At 34.1% G+C, this 17820-nt stretch overlaps 1 protein-coding gene across 12 annotated transcripts in view; it reads right to left on the bottom strand.

The window, feature by feature from the left end:
• Positions 1 to 17820, bottom strand: part of DMD (dystrophin) — a 1153352-nt gene that overhangs the window by 237128 nt on the left and 898404 nt on the right. The gene's annotated exons all lie outside the window — the stretch shown is intronic.

Below are 17820 nucleotides of genomic sequence, written 5' to 3'. Positions count from 1 at the left end.
GTACTTCTACGATACACAGAAATCTTACAGCACATCTTACTCTCAGACTACAAAAATCTTCTGCTTATCTACAAACTTCCTAATACACTCACCAGAAAATATTTAGTACTTTGCATTTTAAATTTTGCTAAGCTTAGCATTACCTACACTGATAACTCTACAGTGTATCAATAAGCTTCATTCTACTTGGCTTTCTACTTACTTCAAATTATGAGTTTAGAATACAGAAAAGGTCTAAAAATAAAGAATAAAGATGAATATAAAACCCAGCATGTGGTTAGGTACCACATAAAATTATAGCAGAGACTTAAATACATATATTGAACAAGAAATTATTCACAAAAGCAAAATAAAGCTGTTTTCTTGTTACTTTGTAACATCAAAATATGTTTAATTTTGTAGTGATTACTAACTGTAAGAACAGAACAAGAAGCAGAGACACTCTGAATGGTACAAACACTATAAAATACTGCTGCAATACTGTAAGATGTTCACAGGAATAATGATTTTTAACCAGATAATCCTTCTTTTTTCTGTTCTACTGCAATACAAAAATATCATATCCCCGAGAGAAATACTGATGGTGGAATTCATCTTATTTTGATCTAGACATTCAGAAGACAGGCAACAACACTCCCTCTGCAAAACACAGAGGCAAGCATTTCTGGAATTTAATTCCTCCTCCTCCCTCTCTGTCTCTACAGATCTGTTGAACTAGATTCAAGGTCAATTTTTTTTCTCTTGACTATGTTGCTAGGTTACGTGACTAACTTACATATTATGAAGCTTAAAATTTACACAATTAAAGACAGATGAGATAGTTCACAGTCTGGTCTGGGGACAGATTTTTAAGACCAAATGACATCAGAGACAGAGAATTGACCAATTCCGATTATCACACGTTTTGTTAGACAACAGAAATCATGGTGCTCTTTTTCAAATGTATTGGCTGAAAGCTTCAAACAGGAATAAAATGAAAGCATGTCAGATGAAGTAAGTCACACAAAACGTGCAGGTGTGAACCTCTGTATTCACAGAAAAAAGTTAGCAAAGATTGAAAAAAATAGCAGCCTCCACTGCAAGACACTGATAGAATAGGGAGAACTTTTAAAGCTTGTACTTTGAAATATAGCTTGTTTACAAGTGTTTGAGAAGATAAAAAAGTTAAAAATGAAGTTATCTGCAGTCTGTATGATATTTAAGTCTGTAAGCAAGTTACTGTATTTTTAACTAAGTTAACTAAAAGTTAACTAAGTTAACTAAAACTAACATTATCTGTATTGAGTTACACAAAATCACAGAATCATAGCAGGTTCCCTACAGGAGGTTGAGCAGGAGAGTGTCCTTGTGTGTTCTGAGTATCTCCAGATAAGGAGACTCCATAACCTCTAGTCTGGGCAGCCCATTCCAGTGCTCTGTCACCCTTACCATAAAGAAGTCCCACAATACTTGAAATGAATCATTCACATTCTCTGAAGATCTGTCTATTTGAGTTTGTAACGCTTATTTACGTTACAACATATGTGGCAGGAGTCAGTGCTTCATGTTTTCAGATGCTCAGTTAAAAGGAAACTGTTAAGTGCAGTGCATTATGTCAATGTACACTAGACTGTGTACTGCAGAGAACGCATACAGAAACACCTTGAAGAAGAGTGAGCACAGAAATATTTATAATGGACTAACAGAAATGTATGTTCCGCAGGTGTTTCTTTAAGGGTGATAGAGTGGAGAAATACAGCATCATTCAACCTTCAACAGATCACTAAATCACACTTCCATCTGCAGGCTGTGGTGATCTACTGTTATTGCACTGCGTTGTAAAATAAAACAACCTGGACTACTGGCTGGCAAAACATCAGTAAAAGGTTTACTTCTGCTCTTCATGTGCCTTGGGATAGAACTGTATTTTCTCCTTTTTTATATTACTATTCTACACAACAGAAGAAAAAAACAAAACAAAAAAACCTGTTACTTGACTTTTCTTTTTTTGGGGCCACTATCGCAGGGCAATTTGAGCTACATACGTCTGCCTACTAATGATGGAAGCAGTTTACACTTTTTCCATGAAGATCATAGCACTTCTGCTAGTATGACAAAGAAGCAACTGCAAAACTTTATGGTGAGATTTAATTTTTGTTACAAAATACAGTTAAGCTCTTACTAGTAACTCTTCTTCAACTGCCTTAACTTGAACTGATAATGAAGCAATCATTAAGGGGTAGGATAATTTAACCTCTAGCAGAGTGGAAACAGTAGGAGATGTCACAGATATGAAGAGAAAATGACTACCAATTTTCAATTCAGAAATGTAACATGAAATCCTAAAAATAACTCATCTTTGATAGCATTTTAAAACACAAATTCAAAATAAACCATGTGAATTTATTTTTGGATTTCTGCGTAGAGAAAGTTCCTTCTAGAACCTAGCAATTTATATTTTACAGTGACAAGTTATTATACGTTAATATGTGATTGATTATCAAATTAACTCTGGAATGCCTCTGAAAACTCCTTCCAGAACACTCTGAAAACCACTCTCTAATTCATGATCTGAAAGGGTTATTCCAAGCTAACAGAATGACTTTTTCTAATATTATCTGTTTATAACTCCATCTTTGAAATGACTTCTGTGTAGCAAAGACAAGAAAGCCGCAAAGTGCACCTAAGGACAGAGCTACAAAACCAGCATCTGAATTTCTCCAGAGAACAGAGTTCAGATGTAGCTGACTCTTAACCAGAGGCTCTTGGTTCTCACTGTTCTGGGTGAGGAACCAGGAAAGCTTTGATGTGCTGCTACAGAACTTTGAACTTGAAAGATTGTCTCTCAAGTTTTTTCTATTATTTTGTGCTTTTGTCCTTTCATGTAAAGACTAAGGGACAAGCCTGATGAAAAATCTACTTCTTAAAAGACAAAAGTAGCCTTCTAGAAATCTGTCTGATAATACTTCCCTGAAGACAGCTGAGGTGGAGAACTGAAGAGGAGGAAAGATTTTGTATCATTGATGGAAAGATTTTTGAATGAACAAGAAAAAAATGCCCTTCTTGAGGCCTGAGGAGAAAGCACAGGCACCATTCCACTGATTCGGCCATCTGAAAAGGATTCCCACCACTGGCAGGGTACTTTTATAAACATTTATTCACTCACATTTATGTTTTGGCATCCTGATCCAATGACGGGATGTAGGAAAGAAAACCTAAAAGAGTACTTAGATGCTCTGCTAAGCAAGATGCAATTGTTTTGTTTCTTGGTTTGTTTGTCTTCCCCCAGAAAGTTTTTCTATTGTAAAACTGCAGAACTTGAAAATACATTATAATAAAATGTTTCTGGTGTTTATGTACTTAAGAAAATGAATGTAGCAATAGACAGAAACTATTTCAGAAAAGGCAGATAAACTATTTATTTTAATACTGTTCATTGGCTGGCTTGTTTCTATTCTTATCGCAGTTTTCTTAATATATTCAGACTCTTTGGGAAAATAACAAAAATAATTTAAATAAATAGCATTTTCCTTTGAACTCATCTCTTTATTATTGAAGACACTAAAGCAACTGAAAAGCATATATTTGAATTTACACTGCTTGTTCTTTAATTTTCTTTATCAAAGCACCATTGATATTTAATGAGAGAAAAGGAATAAAGGAGGAAAGTTATATATATTCACGATGTTTCAGATCAACATTGGATATTAATCCACCATGTCTTCTGCACCACTATTTATCACACTGAGAAGGGTTTCAAAAAGCAAAGGAAATATTGCACACTAGAGCACAAAATCACATATGTACTTTAAATAACTTCTTTTCAAACAAGCATCTGCTAGCATCAGTGCAAGGACCTATGATATCACAGAGGAAAACCCCTCATTGGCCTTTTGAAACTGAACAAATCATCTGAATTCCTTTCAAAACTCATTTAAGGTTATGTTTTATGTTATTGAAAACAGTTTATGTTTACTTGGGATTTCTTACCCATTAATAAATTTTAAGTAAAACAAATCATTTTCCAGAGAGAAAATGTTAAGAATTACTAAGTTAAAAAAAGGGGGAATAAAAACAGCACACAACTGTCACAGTCAACACACAAACTATCATTAAAGATGACTTGTAGGAACAGAGTAATGCTCAAACAATATATATATTTAATAGCTCTTAGTCTGAACTTCAAATACTTTAATTCCCCAAAACTAAATTATTTGAACTCACAGAATGATTACCGTCTAATTTTCTGTATGATTTGAGTAATGTTCCAAAGAAACATGGGAGATAGGATTTAATAATTCCAGTATTCCCATTAAATAGAGAAGTCAGAGAATGAAGAAATACTAACATCCAAACCAGGCAGACAGAAACGGTCTCTTATTCTAACAAAAGAAGGAAAGAGGTTATGGCTTTCACCAGGTCCTCTTCACATTTCACAGTCTATGATACCGTGAATTATGTTTTTCCTTGGATCCCAAAACATTTCATTTTTTGAGATTCCAACACAGTCAACGTTGCCATCTCTCAAAAAGCACATTAATTATTCAGATATAATTTGTTAAGATACAATCTTGGCTTTCTAAGACATTGAAATGCAATTAAAGCTGATGATGAAAATAATTGAGTTCTAAAGGCACTTGTTTTCTTACTCTTAATTACTGTAGAAAACTCAATTTAATAAGACAATGAAATGCACTGATGGCATTACATGAAATCAATTAGGACTCACAAAGGATACTATTAAACTGTTAGTGCAGATTTCATTTAAAACTGCAACCTCTAAGGGCTGAGGTTTGTGGCCCAGCAGAATAGCGATTTGCTGCTGTTCAAGAGAAATAAGCCCCAGTTTCTACATGGAAATCTTCCCTGGCAGCACTTACAGTTCTAATTGCATCATCTCATGTTAAGTGGCAGTAAAGCTAAATAAACACCTATGTAATGCATCATTTTTCCTTCCCTAAAACCTGGATCTGAAACAGTACTCACATCACACAAAGATGCAATGAGATAGACTCCAAATATCTGAAAAAAACGATTACTATATCAGTGTATTTTAACACACACAGAACTGCTAAAAACAGAAATAAAAAAAGATGACAGTCATTGTCCAGCATAATGATATTTAAGTCAGAAGAAGTGATAATCAAATCTGGATAGCATCCATATGAGATAGAGAAAGGAAAGACTGTCTACTGTTTCTTATCTTGATAATCTAATACCATAATATTAGTTGTAAAGAATCACTCTATATCTTATTTATGTAATTTCTGTTTACTACTCAGGTTTCAGATTCCTTCAAAAATCTGAAATTGAATAAATTCCCCACAGTAAAGAATTAGTGGGATTGAAATAGTCCTGCTGCAGAAACACTGTAATACAGATGGAAACATAACTGAAGGTAATATGAAAATGTAGAATAATACTTAACAAATGATCATTATGGAGTATCTACAGAACTTGGAAGAAAAAAGAGATCTAGTTTTCTTGAGATCATATAAATATAATAAAATGAAAAATAGATAATATGAAATTCCAGAGCCAAATTCAGTGAGTTCAGGAAACATTCACTCAGTTCAGCAGAACTCAATAAGTGTTTGATATAAAAACCTTTCAGAAAAAATCCTAACTTCACTGAGGAAACTTCAAATGGAATGAGACATTTTGTGGTAGTTTTACCATTACTACCTTAACTCTTTTTTTTCAGATAAATTTCAAAAGGTAAGAATTCTTAGCAGACAAATCCATCAAAGAGCAATTGTGGACATTTTAGACAGGTTTATGTGCACCAGAACACTAAGTTTGGGAGCGAGGAGATCTGACTATTCATGTGTGAAACACCATGGCACAAGTGGATACACATAAAACTTTGCATGCTCCTATGCAATTCTGACCCTATTCCAAATGTAACTCTTAAACAGCATGTTATTTGTGACGTTTTCTTCCACTTCAAAAAGATTTTAAATAATCATCAGTTGATTGATTAGTTGAAAAAATGCCTGATTTGGCTTGTAATTCATCTTTTTGGAATCACTCATGTAGGAGTCTTCTATACATTCCAAATAAGTTATCCAAGGCTTATGGAGATATGTCTTATTTTCCTCACATACCTGTTCTCAAATTTCATAGAAATGGTTTCATAATTCTATCTTCAACTCATTGAAAGAAACCAATAAAGTATACCATAATGTCTTTTAAGGAAGCATAGCTTTATATTTCCTGTTATTTAACTAACAGATAAATTCAAAACAGTCTTATATATTAGATGCATCAATGAACATTGAACTAGCTTGTATGTGAGATGACATTTCAAAATATCAGGGTTCTTTAAGCCTATTTTCTTTGTATAAGGAACTTAGCTCACCTTTAAAAATAATTCCTTTCCACCTAGCTGCTATTTCTAAATAGAAAGCGTAACTCTTGTCAGCTCAAAGCCCCCAGAAGTGATTGTATTTGACACAGTAATCATCACTGAATCTTAAGATCAAAATCTGGTTGGCAGTCTTTGTTTCAGTTCTGCTTTCCCAATTAGCTGAAAAATTTCAGTCCAGATCATCTTCCAGAAAATAAGTTCACAGTTACAGTTTTTCAAAGGTGAAATGGCATGGCAACACGTTCTAAAATGCTAACTTGATAATCATTTTATGTAACCATCTCTAGTAAATGAGATTTAAGAAAAAAAAAGTAACATACATTTAAATGATCCTACAAAAAATATCCATTACATGGATATGAAAAGCCTCAAGAAATATAAAGACTTAATTATGGATATTTTTTCAGATGAATAGTTTTGAAAAGAAAAGTTCAAAAGAATTCCAATCTCTCTTTGCACCATCAATTCACTAGAAAGAAAATAACATAGCTTTTAACTATGGTATAGTTAAAAAAAGAAAGTAACTTTTGATTCTGAGAGAAATGAGTAGTAGAAGACATTTTAAGAAGTTAATAGAGAAACAGTCACATATTTGGTCATAGAAACAGAGAACGGTTCCTGTAAGTCCCTTTCTGGTGTTCAGTTGCCTCTGGATGACCGAATGATCCTCTGGCATAACAGCCACTCCTCCCAGTTGTGTCATCTGCAAACATGTAGAGGGTACGTTCTGACTCTTCAATCAAAACACTAATGAAGATGTTAAATGCTAACGTAGGATCAGATCTTGCACAGACCTTAGAGGTACTCCACTAAGAGGGCCTCCAACAAGTGTTCACGACACCAATCACCACCTTCTCAGGGCCTGGCCATTCAGGCAGTTTACACAGAATCACAGGGGTTGGAAGGGACATCAAGAGATCATTGAGTTAAACTTCCCTGCTAAAACAGGACCCCTACAATAGACTGCATGGATAGGCATCCAGATGGGTCTTGAATATCTCCACAGAAGGCAACTCCACAACCTCTCTGGGGAACCTGTTCCAGTGCTTTGTCACTCTTACTGTAAAGAAGTTCTTCTGCATCTTTGTATGGAATTTCCTACATACAAGTTTTAGGCTATTTCTCTTTATCCTATCACTACACACCACTGAAAAGAACCTGGTCTCATCCATTTGCCTGCCACTTCCCTTTGGATGTTTATAACATTCATCAGATCCCCCCTCAGTCTCCTTTTGTCCAGGCTGAACAGATCCAGGTTACTCAGCTTTTCCTCACATGGGAGATGCTTCAGGCCCTTCAGTCCACCTCACTGTTCATACTGATTTCTTTTAATATCCTACCACTACAAAAGATTCCTAGAAATCAGATTAGAAGAGGTATGTCAACAATTAATAGGAAGAAAATTAATGTAAAACATTAAAAATCAGAAACAGGTTCTCTCAACATAATCATGAGAAAGTAAACTAAGTTTTTATTATTATTTATTATTATTAAGCTTGTCCTCAAGTAAACACCAGAGAGAGCTGCCTTGTGTCACAATTAACAAAGTTCAACCAATATTAATACATTTATTAGTTATGCATAGGTGAACCACAGAGAACTTGTTAACCTTCCAATTCAAAATGCAAACAAATAGATGTATAAATGCATTACTGATTAAAGAAAACAACAGCTTGTAGCATTACTTAATCTATTCCATTCTGCCTTTGCAGTGAGGTATGTGTGCAAGACAGCATACAAATAAACCATAAAATTGTTCTGCTCTATTAGAATAGACCATCAAAAATTCCATGTTTTAAAACAGCCACAGATCTCTAACTTTTCATATTTTACTGAATTATTTATATATACTGTTTATATACACACTGTACAATCTTATTTTATCTATGGGTTAAAAATACTAAGCATTTAAGAAAATACATATTTTCAAAGACACACGGCATTACCATGACATGTTGTTTTTAGGGATTTTTAATATGTTCATATGGCATTTTGATTTATTGGAGTAATTTATATAGTTCTTTCTTGACTGTGCATACCTTTGATCTAAAAAGAAGTCCTGTTATCTGTTATCCAATGCCTGCAATAGTTTGTCTCAATTGCTTGAAATGCTTAAATATTTTAAGGAAAACTGTGTTCAAATCTGATTTTCTCATGTGCCACAACTTACTCGAAATGACAACCTGAACAAGAGCAGCTTATTTATCTTACTAATTTTAGTAGCCCCAAATATCAAGTAGTGACAGTATTCTAGCAAATATAATTTGACTAGTTCACTTGACACAGTCCAAGCTAACCATGTCATACATGCAGCAAACTGCTGATGACACCACGCAAAATGTAATAATATTCAGTTACCTTTAATATTTATGGCTAGCTAAATGTTGCCCCTCCACAGACAGTACACGAACAAATATACATTTAAAAAGTGAAACCACATATAAACAACAAAGTACTAAGCTGCTGCATTTCAATCATTCTTGGACAGGAATAGAAATGAAGCCCTCTATGTGATATGAGTACTCCGAGAGATTTCTGCATTCATGTGTAAATACAAATCTAGATTTCTTTAATAGGTGTTTTATGATCCAATAAGAACCTAAGTATTTTGGAAAATGTACTTGACAAATTTGTATTAGAATGAATTGAAAGAAAAGATGAAAATGACAATAAAGCAGTATTTTTACTATCCATAGGTAAAGTCCCTACATAAGAAGCAATTCAGGAATCATGACAGTGAGGCAAAGTCTTGCTGCAAGAATGTCTTGGATGAAACAAAATAGATTGAAAAAATATACTCAAAGAAAATATTGTTTAATCTTGAACACTAAGAGCATGTGCTAGGGAGATGCACTTGGTTTTTCTTCAGTGAATTAATTGACCATTAGGAAAAGGGTCTGAAGAGCAAGGTGGAAAATTTACTTAAGTTAGTCAAGGAAGAATAACTGGATAATTTCAGATGGTGTGAATTATCAGGAATGTGATAGCAGAAAGATTCAATATAGATGTGTCCCAAATACCAGCCACTACAAAGAACGCTGTTAATGCTATTGGGTTCTGAACTATCTGTAGCTTTGAAGAAATTCAGTATTTAAAGTCAAGACCAACTGCTTAATGAAGATGTGAATAAACACCAGCACTTGAAAGATCAGTAGAACCAAAAAAATAGGCATTAATATTATGCCCATCTTTAACTCTGTTGTACATACTCTTCACTGGAGATTGAATGGATTTAGGGTGTGGTCAACAAGAATGACATGGAGTTATTGGATAGGTCCATAGTAGGGCAATACAGACAATCAGAGGGTTTGAGCACTGCTCCTATGAAGAAAAGCTGAGGGAGCTGGGCTTCTTCAGACTGCAGAAGAGATGGCTCCATTCTCATTGAAGTTTTCCGATAGTTAAAAGGAGCTTATAAGCAGAGAGGAAACTTTTTCCATGATCTGATAGCAACAGGACTGGAGGAATGGTTTAAAACTAAAAGATATTTAGTTTAGATATTACAAGGAAATGATTTACTTAGAGGGTGGTGAGGTATTGAAACAGGCTGCACAAAGAAGTTGTGGATGCCTCATCCCTGTAGGCATTCAAGGCCAGGCTGGACTCTGGGCAGCGTGATCTGGTAGGTGCACTGCCCATGATAGAGGGGTTGGTATTATATCTTGAAGGTTGCTTCCAACCCAAGCCATTCCATGGTTTTACAAATTCCTTTCCATCCTTTGAAGTAAATCCACACTTATGAGACTTATAGTTCAGCTATTACAAAAAAAAAAAAAAAAAAATCCATCCTTTCATAATCAGTTAGAGTATATGGCTCATAACAAAGCAATAGAGATTATTAATAATTAACTAACATAGCTGAAGTATCGGTCTCAGCCACATTCTAAACACTATGACTGATGGAAATTACTGAATTCTTCACCATTATTAATACTAAACAGCAGCATCTCTATTTTTTCTAAACTAACAAAACAAACAAACAGCAACAAAACAAACTACAGAAATCATAAGTTGTGTTGTTGTGGAGTACAACAAAGACCAAAAAAGAAATTAAAAAAAAAAAAAAAAAAAAGACATTAAATTAGACTAAGGTCTAATTTTACTTGAATTGAAAAATGAAGAAGTATATAAATAATACTAAAGAACATGAAAAAGAAAAAAGAAAACAAGATACTAATAAGATAAAATACAGAAAGTGGGAAATGGGCTTTGCAAGCATGGCATTTGGAGTAATTCCAATAAATTTGCTTTAACCATATATTATGTCAGGTGAACAAATGGAGCCTCAAAGATACAAAACACATTTTAAAGAGATAAAAATAATACTTAGAAAAAAAAAAAAAGTGGACCTGTATCAATTCATTGCCACAGGGCACTATTGTTCTTAGCTGATACAGATCAGCTACATAACTGATTGTGTCTTTTGTACAAAGGATTAATGTGCAGACATGTCAGCTAAAATGGTAATTCCAAGACCTACTATTTCTTATCATTTGCAGGAGCTATTATTATAAGTTTACAGGGCATATAATATTTACTGGAAGAGAAAGAGCTCTGCATTTTTAAATTTGTCAGGGAATGTAGCACAATACAATTAAATTTTGGATAATGGTAAAGATGTGATGCATACTGAATGCTAAACAAGGTGACCATACCACACATTCCCTTTTCACAAGCTCCCTTCTTCCTTTCCATTTCCCTTTGTAGGTACCAGGGATGTCTTAAAAGCTTTACCCTTAGATCTATGGGTTCAATGTCACCTTTCAACAATGATTTCTCACCACCCATATTTGAGGGAATATAAGAATAGTATACATTTCTAACTCTGTTTTGCCACTTCCCTCTGCTTTGGCCAGGAAGAGTCACAATTTGCCCCTCTTGCCACTGATTCTTATCCAGAAAGAAAAAAAAAATAATTGTCCGCTGTCAATTTCTTTGTTAGCTTATACAACAAAACGTGTGGTCTAAGTTGAAACTCAGAGGAACAGAAAAGGCAAAAAATACTTTTATAAAATAGGCACAGTTGGTGACAACATCCAGGAGATCAAGGATTTACCAAGTAGACTGAATGGTTCTTTCAGTTAAGAGTGTGACTGACAAGGCTGTGAGGGGAAAGCTTACACTGTCTGTACAAGAGCTGATCAGAAGCTAAACAACAGTGAAATACCAATGCTTGCAGTAGCAATGGAACAGTCTGTAAAAAAATTCCGCAGAAAACACCGGGAGAAAACTAAACAAGGACATCATGAAAATAATAACGCAAACAAAAAATGACAACTAAGGTCAAATTCTTTTGTGCTGGCACTCTGCTAGTCCATCAGCTTTATTAATTTCTGTTCAGTTGTTTGTTCTAAAGGACATGAAGCCTGATAAGATGTCTATTGAGGGGAAAGGAAAGACATTCATTTGTTGCAATAGGCTCTGGATGAGAACAATAATCAGTTTGCTAATTTATCTGCAGACTAACAGGAAATAAAGATTGGATTTGCAGGGCACAGAGCATTAGCTTCTTTTGTTGATGAAACAGAGACCAAAACTCTCTAAACTCTCTTCTGAAAATCTTACCTTTAAGAAAAAACAACACATTTGTCTTAATTTCCTAAAGGAATAAGTACAAAAACAGACATTTCTGTTTTCTCTCACAAAATCACGCTTTCTCATAGCTCCCTTAGTACATGGCTCCTCCTGCTCCTCCCGTGGATGCAGAAGAATAAGAATTCTAGGGAGTGTTTCCATATTAAGCTGTGAATATAATTCATGTTATTGCATGAAATTGCTCTCCACTTAGAATGCTTTGCTGTAAACTATTTAAGGATTTTGTCCCCTTGGGTTGTACTATAGCATGATAACTGTTTCATTTGCATAACAAAGGATTACAGTTTAGCAGACTAAATACAAACAAAGCAGTAAAATTTACTTTCACTTGAGTCCAAAATAAAAGCAAGAATGAGAAAAATAAATGAAAATGGAAAAACGTAACTGTCTGAGCAGTAAGGAACGGTCTTTCAGATATTCTACTTCAGGTTCTTCTGCTTAGTTTAAATAACTGACTTGCTTTCAGTATTTGAGGCTAAAGGTCTCTTTGAGAAATGTCAGTGCTGTCATCCTCTCTAATTTTTTGCAATGAAATCATTAGCACTGGATTACAGTTAACAACCTAACCCACTAAATTGTAAGCCAGCTGAATTCATAAGTCTAAAAAACCTCAGCAAACCAACTGTGGGACAAAAAAGTTGAACAAAATGAAATTAAGAACAATGCCACTTTTCTCTTAGAGGTTATTTCTGTTTGCTTATGTGGACTCAGCAAAACTCCAGATGATCTATTGCCTTTCTGGGAGTAATAGAGTTTCTTGCTCACAGATGTATCTATTCAAGTGGCAGGAGCATTCAGTTTATTCACACCGGTATTAAGTTTTAAGAAACTTGTCACTGAAGTCCCACAGATTCTTTTAGCAGAATGCAGATGCTACCCTTTCCTGAAGTAACTCAGGAACACTTTATCTTTTTTTTTTTTTTTCCTCCAATACTCAAACAAATTCTCAAAATCCTAGGAATATGATCATAAAGGTAAAAATGACCAATCATGCCACATTCTTAGTAGCTCTGCTTTTTCAGTTTAACGTATCAGACTTTCGAATGCACTGCACATCCAAGACTTTCCTCTCACAAACCAAGCTTTGCTACCCTCAGTTGACTTCGCATCTTGGATCTGCATACTGGTGGCAGTGCTATAGAAAAAGTGCAGACAGCTGAGTGGAAAACAATGTAAGGTGAAAACTAAAACACAACCAGAAAAGATGCCTTTCAAAAAGTCAGCTTCAGATGGCATTTATTTCATTTTATATATTATCCTCTAAGCAGCTGAAATGTCATCAATTGTACAGGTATTTTGAAGAAAAAATGATGCAACAATGTTAAGTGATGTCATTGCTGACAAACTTGAGATTGTATTTGCTATGCAAATATTTGTTTCAGAGCATAGGCAGTTAGTAGACCGCCTTTCACATGGGTAACAATATTTTGTCTATCATCATAAAACAATCCTTCTCCCTAAATATCTGTATTTGGTTTAATCTTTAATATATGTAAAAATGCTGAGGGGTGATATTTAACATAATAAAACATGAACAATGTTTTACATGAGCATTAACAATGGAAGGAAAAAAAACAAAAAACACCTTAATCATTTATCTTTAAAGATACTATTATTTTACACACAAAAGTCTTAATATTTTCACATCACAGAAAGGTGAATGTTGGTAAATTCTTCATTACAGACTGCTGGAGAGAAGCTTTGCAGAAACACCAACTGCTACACTGAGGAAGGGAGACAAACGAGTTTCATGAAAATGAAAGAAGTTCTGTTCCTTTTTGTCTGGATTGAATGCTTTTTATAAGCAAACAAATGACAACAATAAACAACACAACTTAACTTCTCCTCATATTCATAAGAATTGTCAATAGGGCTACATTAGTTCTTCAGATATGAGGATATATAAAATTATTTATCCTTTAATACAATATTGGATGCATTATCTGAGACTGCAAAGTCTTGCTTTCATCTAACAAGGTTTCTTCTATGGACTGAATAAAATAATTCAAATTCTTATAGAATCAAAAATAAGCAAAGATCTCAAAGACAGTATGTGGTAAAACCCTAAACTGAAATTTATTTTTTAAAATTACAAACCAAATCAATATTAACATGCACTATCAACATCTCTTACAAAACAAAATGATTGCCCTACAATTGCAATACTTTCCAGCAGTCTTTGCAGTTTTAAATTATAATCTATTGTTAAGCTGCTGTGAATAACAAGTTTTGGCATGACAACATGGTTGTAAAAGGCAGTCAGTAACGTATGTACTTTCTTGAGTCTCACAAACTGTTTCAAAGACAATCAAAAAATCATCAATATGAAGAAAAAATAAATGTTATCACACTGTGGCTTGTTAAAATCAGGATATTTACATGGGACACTTGACCAGTATTCTGGTTATCCTAGGTCTTATGTTTGTATAGATTTCTTGCTCACATTCACACTAACACAGCTCCATAGCCAGAACAACTGCAGGCACAGAAGTACAAGCAAGGTTCCCGTGGTCAGTAACACGTTTAATTCAGTTGTTTCACTGCACTCAAATAATGCGTGTCTGCAGAAAGAAATTTAATAGCTGATCATGTCCATGGAATTATACTGATTTTAGGAATGCAGATCAACCCTCAAAACAGAGAAAGAATGGAAAGAAAAATACAGAGCTGGCTTAGAGAATCCAAAAGAAGGATATGTTAGGTTTTTGGTTTTTTTTTTTTTTTTTTAAATAAAAGTATAATAATTCTTTCTTATCAGCAATCCAAGCCTAAAAGAACAAACAATAACCTCTTTAGAGATGTCTTCCCAAAATAGTGCAGGTACACTGCATAGTTCTCCAGCTGAATGACCAAGCTGTCTCTCTATATATCATATATTTATATACACACATATATATATGTATATATACATGTATATATGATTTTCAGTGCTCATGCCCTGTAGTAGGGAAAAAAACTACTTTTTATAGTTTGACTGACATGTGCATCCTGTCTTATCCCAGGAGCCAGAAAAGCATCTTGAGCAGTAAAAGCTGGTAAACATGTGGCAGGCAGCCAGAAGTTCCTTTGACATTGAGCATGGGAACTTGTGGAAGAGACAAATATTTGAAGGTGCCCGTTACACAGTGCTGGGTTGGAAACCTAAGCAATTCTCAGAGTATGTATGCAATTACCATCGTAATATATGCTCCATTTAAGAATGATCTAAGCACATTTTTAGCTTAATATTAAAGTTAGTGAAATTTATGCACATTTGGTGGATTCCCAAGAATGGAGCAATTTTAAGCATGTTTTCATATTTTATACAATAATTCACATAAAATGCATGCTTGCAAATGAAAGAAGCAACATAAAATTACCATAATCCAAATTTTCACATGTAGAAAATGAATAATAGCTGTTTCCTTCGTTGTGCTTTTTTTCTCTTGAGAACGTTTTAGTTCAAATGTCATATTTATTTTTGTTAATACAAGCAATATAGCTTGATTTCTCCTTAATTGTTTGTGCTTTAAAAATACAATCATTTCTTGGCAGGCTAATGCTTTTAAAGAGAAGAGGAGTCCTGTTTACAAGCCATTTTAGCTTTTGGCCAATTGATCGGCTCATGTGCCTTTAATGTCTCTCCGCACTATCAACAACAAAAACAAAAATTAAAAAAAAGAGTTTTAATTGAAACAACAGTGAAGCCACAATCAAACACTCATGAACTCAGCTAATAAAGAAGTTAGAATCCTATTTGTTATATTTCAATGTTATAAAACAGAACAGTAAGTCTAAGGGTAAACATACAGCAATCAGATGCAAATCTATTTAAGCAAAACAAAACACAAGCTGGCAGATGTTGCCTTAATGACTGAAAAACCTGCTTTGGCTGAACTATTGCCAATAGGCAAAGAGCAATACTGCTGCAGCTTGCCTGCCTGTTGTTTTACTGATCTGGTACAAGGGAAGGAGGCTTTTCATACCAACACTCAATTTTGATATTAACGGCTAGTTAGAGGTAAACCATATGAAAACAGTGTCATACACATCAATTATTTTCTTTTCAAAAGAAAATATGCACAAAATAATTAGGTCATTTGAATTAAGGATATAAAGGGATGAAACAAAAGTCAGCACATGAAAAAGCACTGAAATTTACTTCTAAAAGTATCAGAGACAAGGCCAAGACTATTTGGAATATATTTCTACATCACTACCAGGTCACTGAATGACCAGAGCATTACCTACTTGTGGTCTAGGTGAAAGTAGTACTCAGTGATATATTGAAATTGTTGGATAATCAGCTAAATGGAGAGCTAGCTTTTCTTGTAGCCTGTGATAAACAGTTCAAGTCTCCTTTTTCTACTCAGAGTAAATATTACCTTATAAATTTAAAAAAAAAAAAACAAAAAACAAAAAAAAACCCAAAAACATCAAAACAATCTGAAGCTGAAGTGAAAGGGAAGAAAAACAAAACACGACAACAGTTCAAAATACAACTATTAAGTTGGCATTTAAGTCATCTGAAGATCCACAGAGTCCATCTTCTCTTTCCACAGAGTTGCTTAACAAAACATCTTTAGACATCTCTGTCCATGTTTAACAGCTTTTCATGAAAGACGAATGTGACACAGCTCTCAGAAAAGCTTATCAACTAATGTTTGCAGACTACATCTGTCAAGTTCCCAAATCCAGGGAAATCTTGGGAACATAATATACAAAACTCTTAATAGTAACCCAAACCTACAAAATCTAGTTTTACAGTTACATCTATAAGCTTAATCCCACTCTCTTGTACTTCTTAATGAGAAATGCCAACTCAGTCATCTAAGAAACTCTTTTTTAAGCCATGAAATGTTTACTCCAGTAATTCATCAAACACAAGCTGTGAACAACTCTGGGTTTTGCAAAAACTTGCAAGGAGTCTCTTGAAGAATTACTAAGCTTTGTTAGCCTAGAATACTCAGCTGATTGCATCCAACAATGGCAATGAGCACATTAAAGCAGCATGAGACAGACTTGCATCTGTGCTTGAACCATCAACAGACTTACAGATGCCTTCCTAGCTATAATTGCTACCTGAGTGACCACTGCAGCTACAGCTAGAGCTGGCCTTGAGAACTACAAAGTTATCTCACCAAACAGCAGCTGTAGTTCTACACACAGGCAAAAACAATTCCTTTCAGTTCTGACATCTAACCATTCTGACCAACTCATTTACCTACTCATAGGGAGTAGTTTTGAGCATGAGATATCCAGCCCTTCTCATGTATGAAACCGTCCAGCCAGTTTCTTAGGCTGCAGATAATAAAATACTTTATTTTTAAAATATAGCTACCACCAATAAGGCTAAAATGGCTACTGCCATTTAGCCATACAAGACATGTAATATATATATTGTACAATTACAACATACATAAATACAAGCAAATATTCACTAAATGCTCACACTAATTTCCCAGTTTAGGTTCTTTTTTATTTATTTTTTTATTAATATTAAGCGGCCTTCTTCTAGTAAACATCAGGATTATCTGATTCTCATTTAAACAGGTTTTCAAATCAGTTGCAAGCCTGCTTCAGAAAAAAATGTTGCTAAAGTGACTCACTCATATATATATACTGACCTCATTAAAAAAAAAGGTGTGAATAAATTTTTTTAGTCATCAATGATTTAAGTAACTTCCATTATGCAAGATCGTCTGAACTTATTGTATGTTTAACAAAACAACTTTTCTGGCTTTGCTAATAAACTTTAATTAAAGCATCTTAAAAATTAACACAGTTTTAGTTTCAGTTATAAGCTGTAAAACTTAATCCAAGATACTAAACTGATTAAAACAACTTCAATTTTTGTGTATCTTATCCAGTGTACAATTATATAACCCCCTTTTACT

The sequence above is a fragment of the Phasianus colchicus genome, chromosome 1, assembly GCF_987193195.1.
Source record: "Phasianus colchicus chromosome 1, bPhaCol1.hap1.1, whole genome shotgun sequence".
Taxonomy (NCBI): Eukaryota; Metazoa; Chordata; class Aves; order Galliformes; family Phasianidae; genus Phasianus; species Phasianus colchicus.
This window is presented reverse-complemented; position numbering and strand designations above follow the sequence as displayed.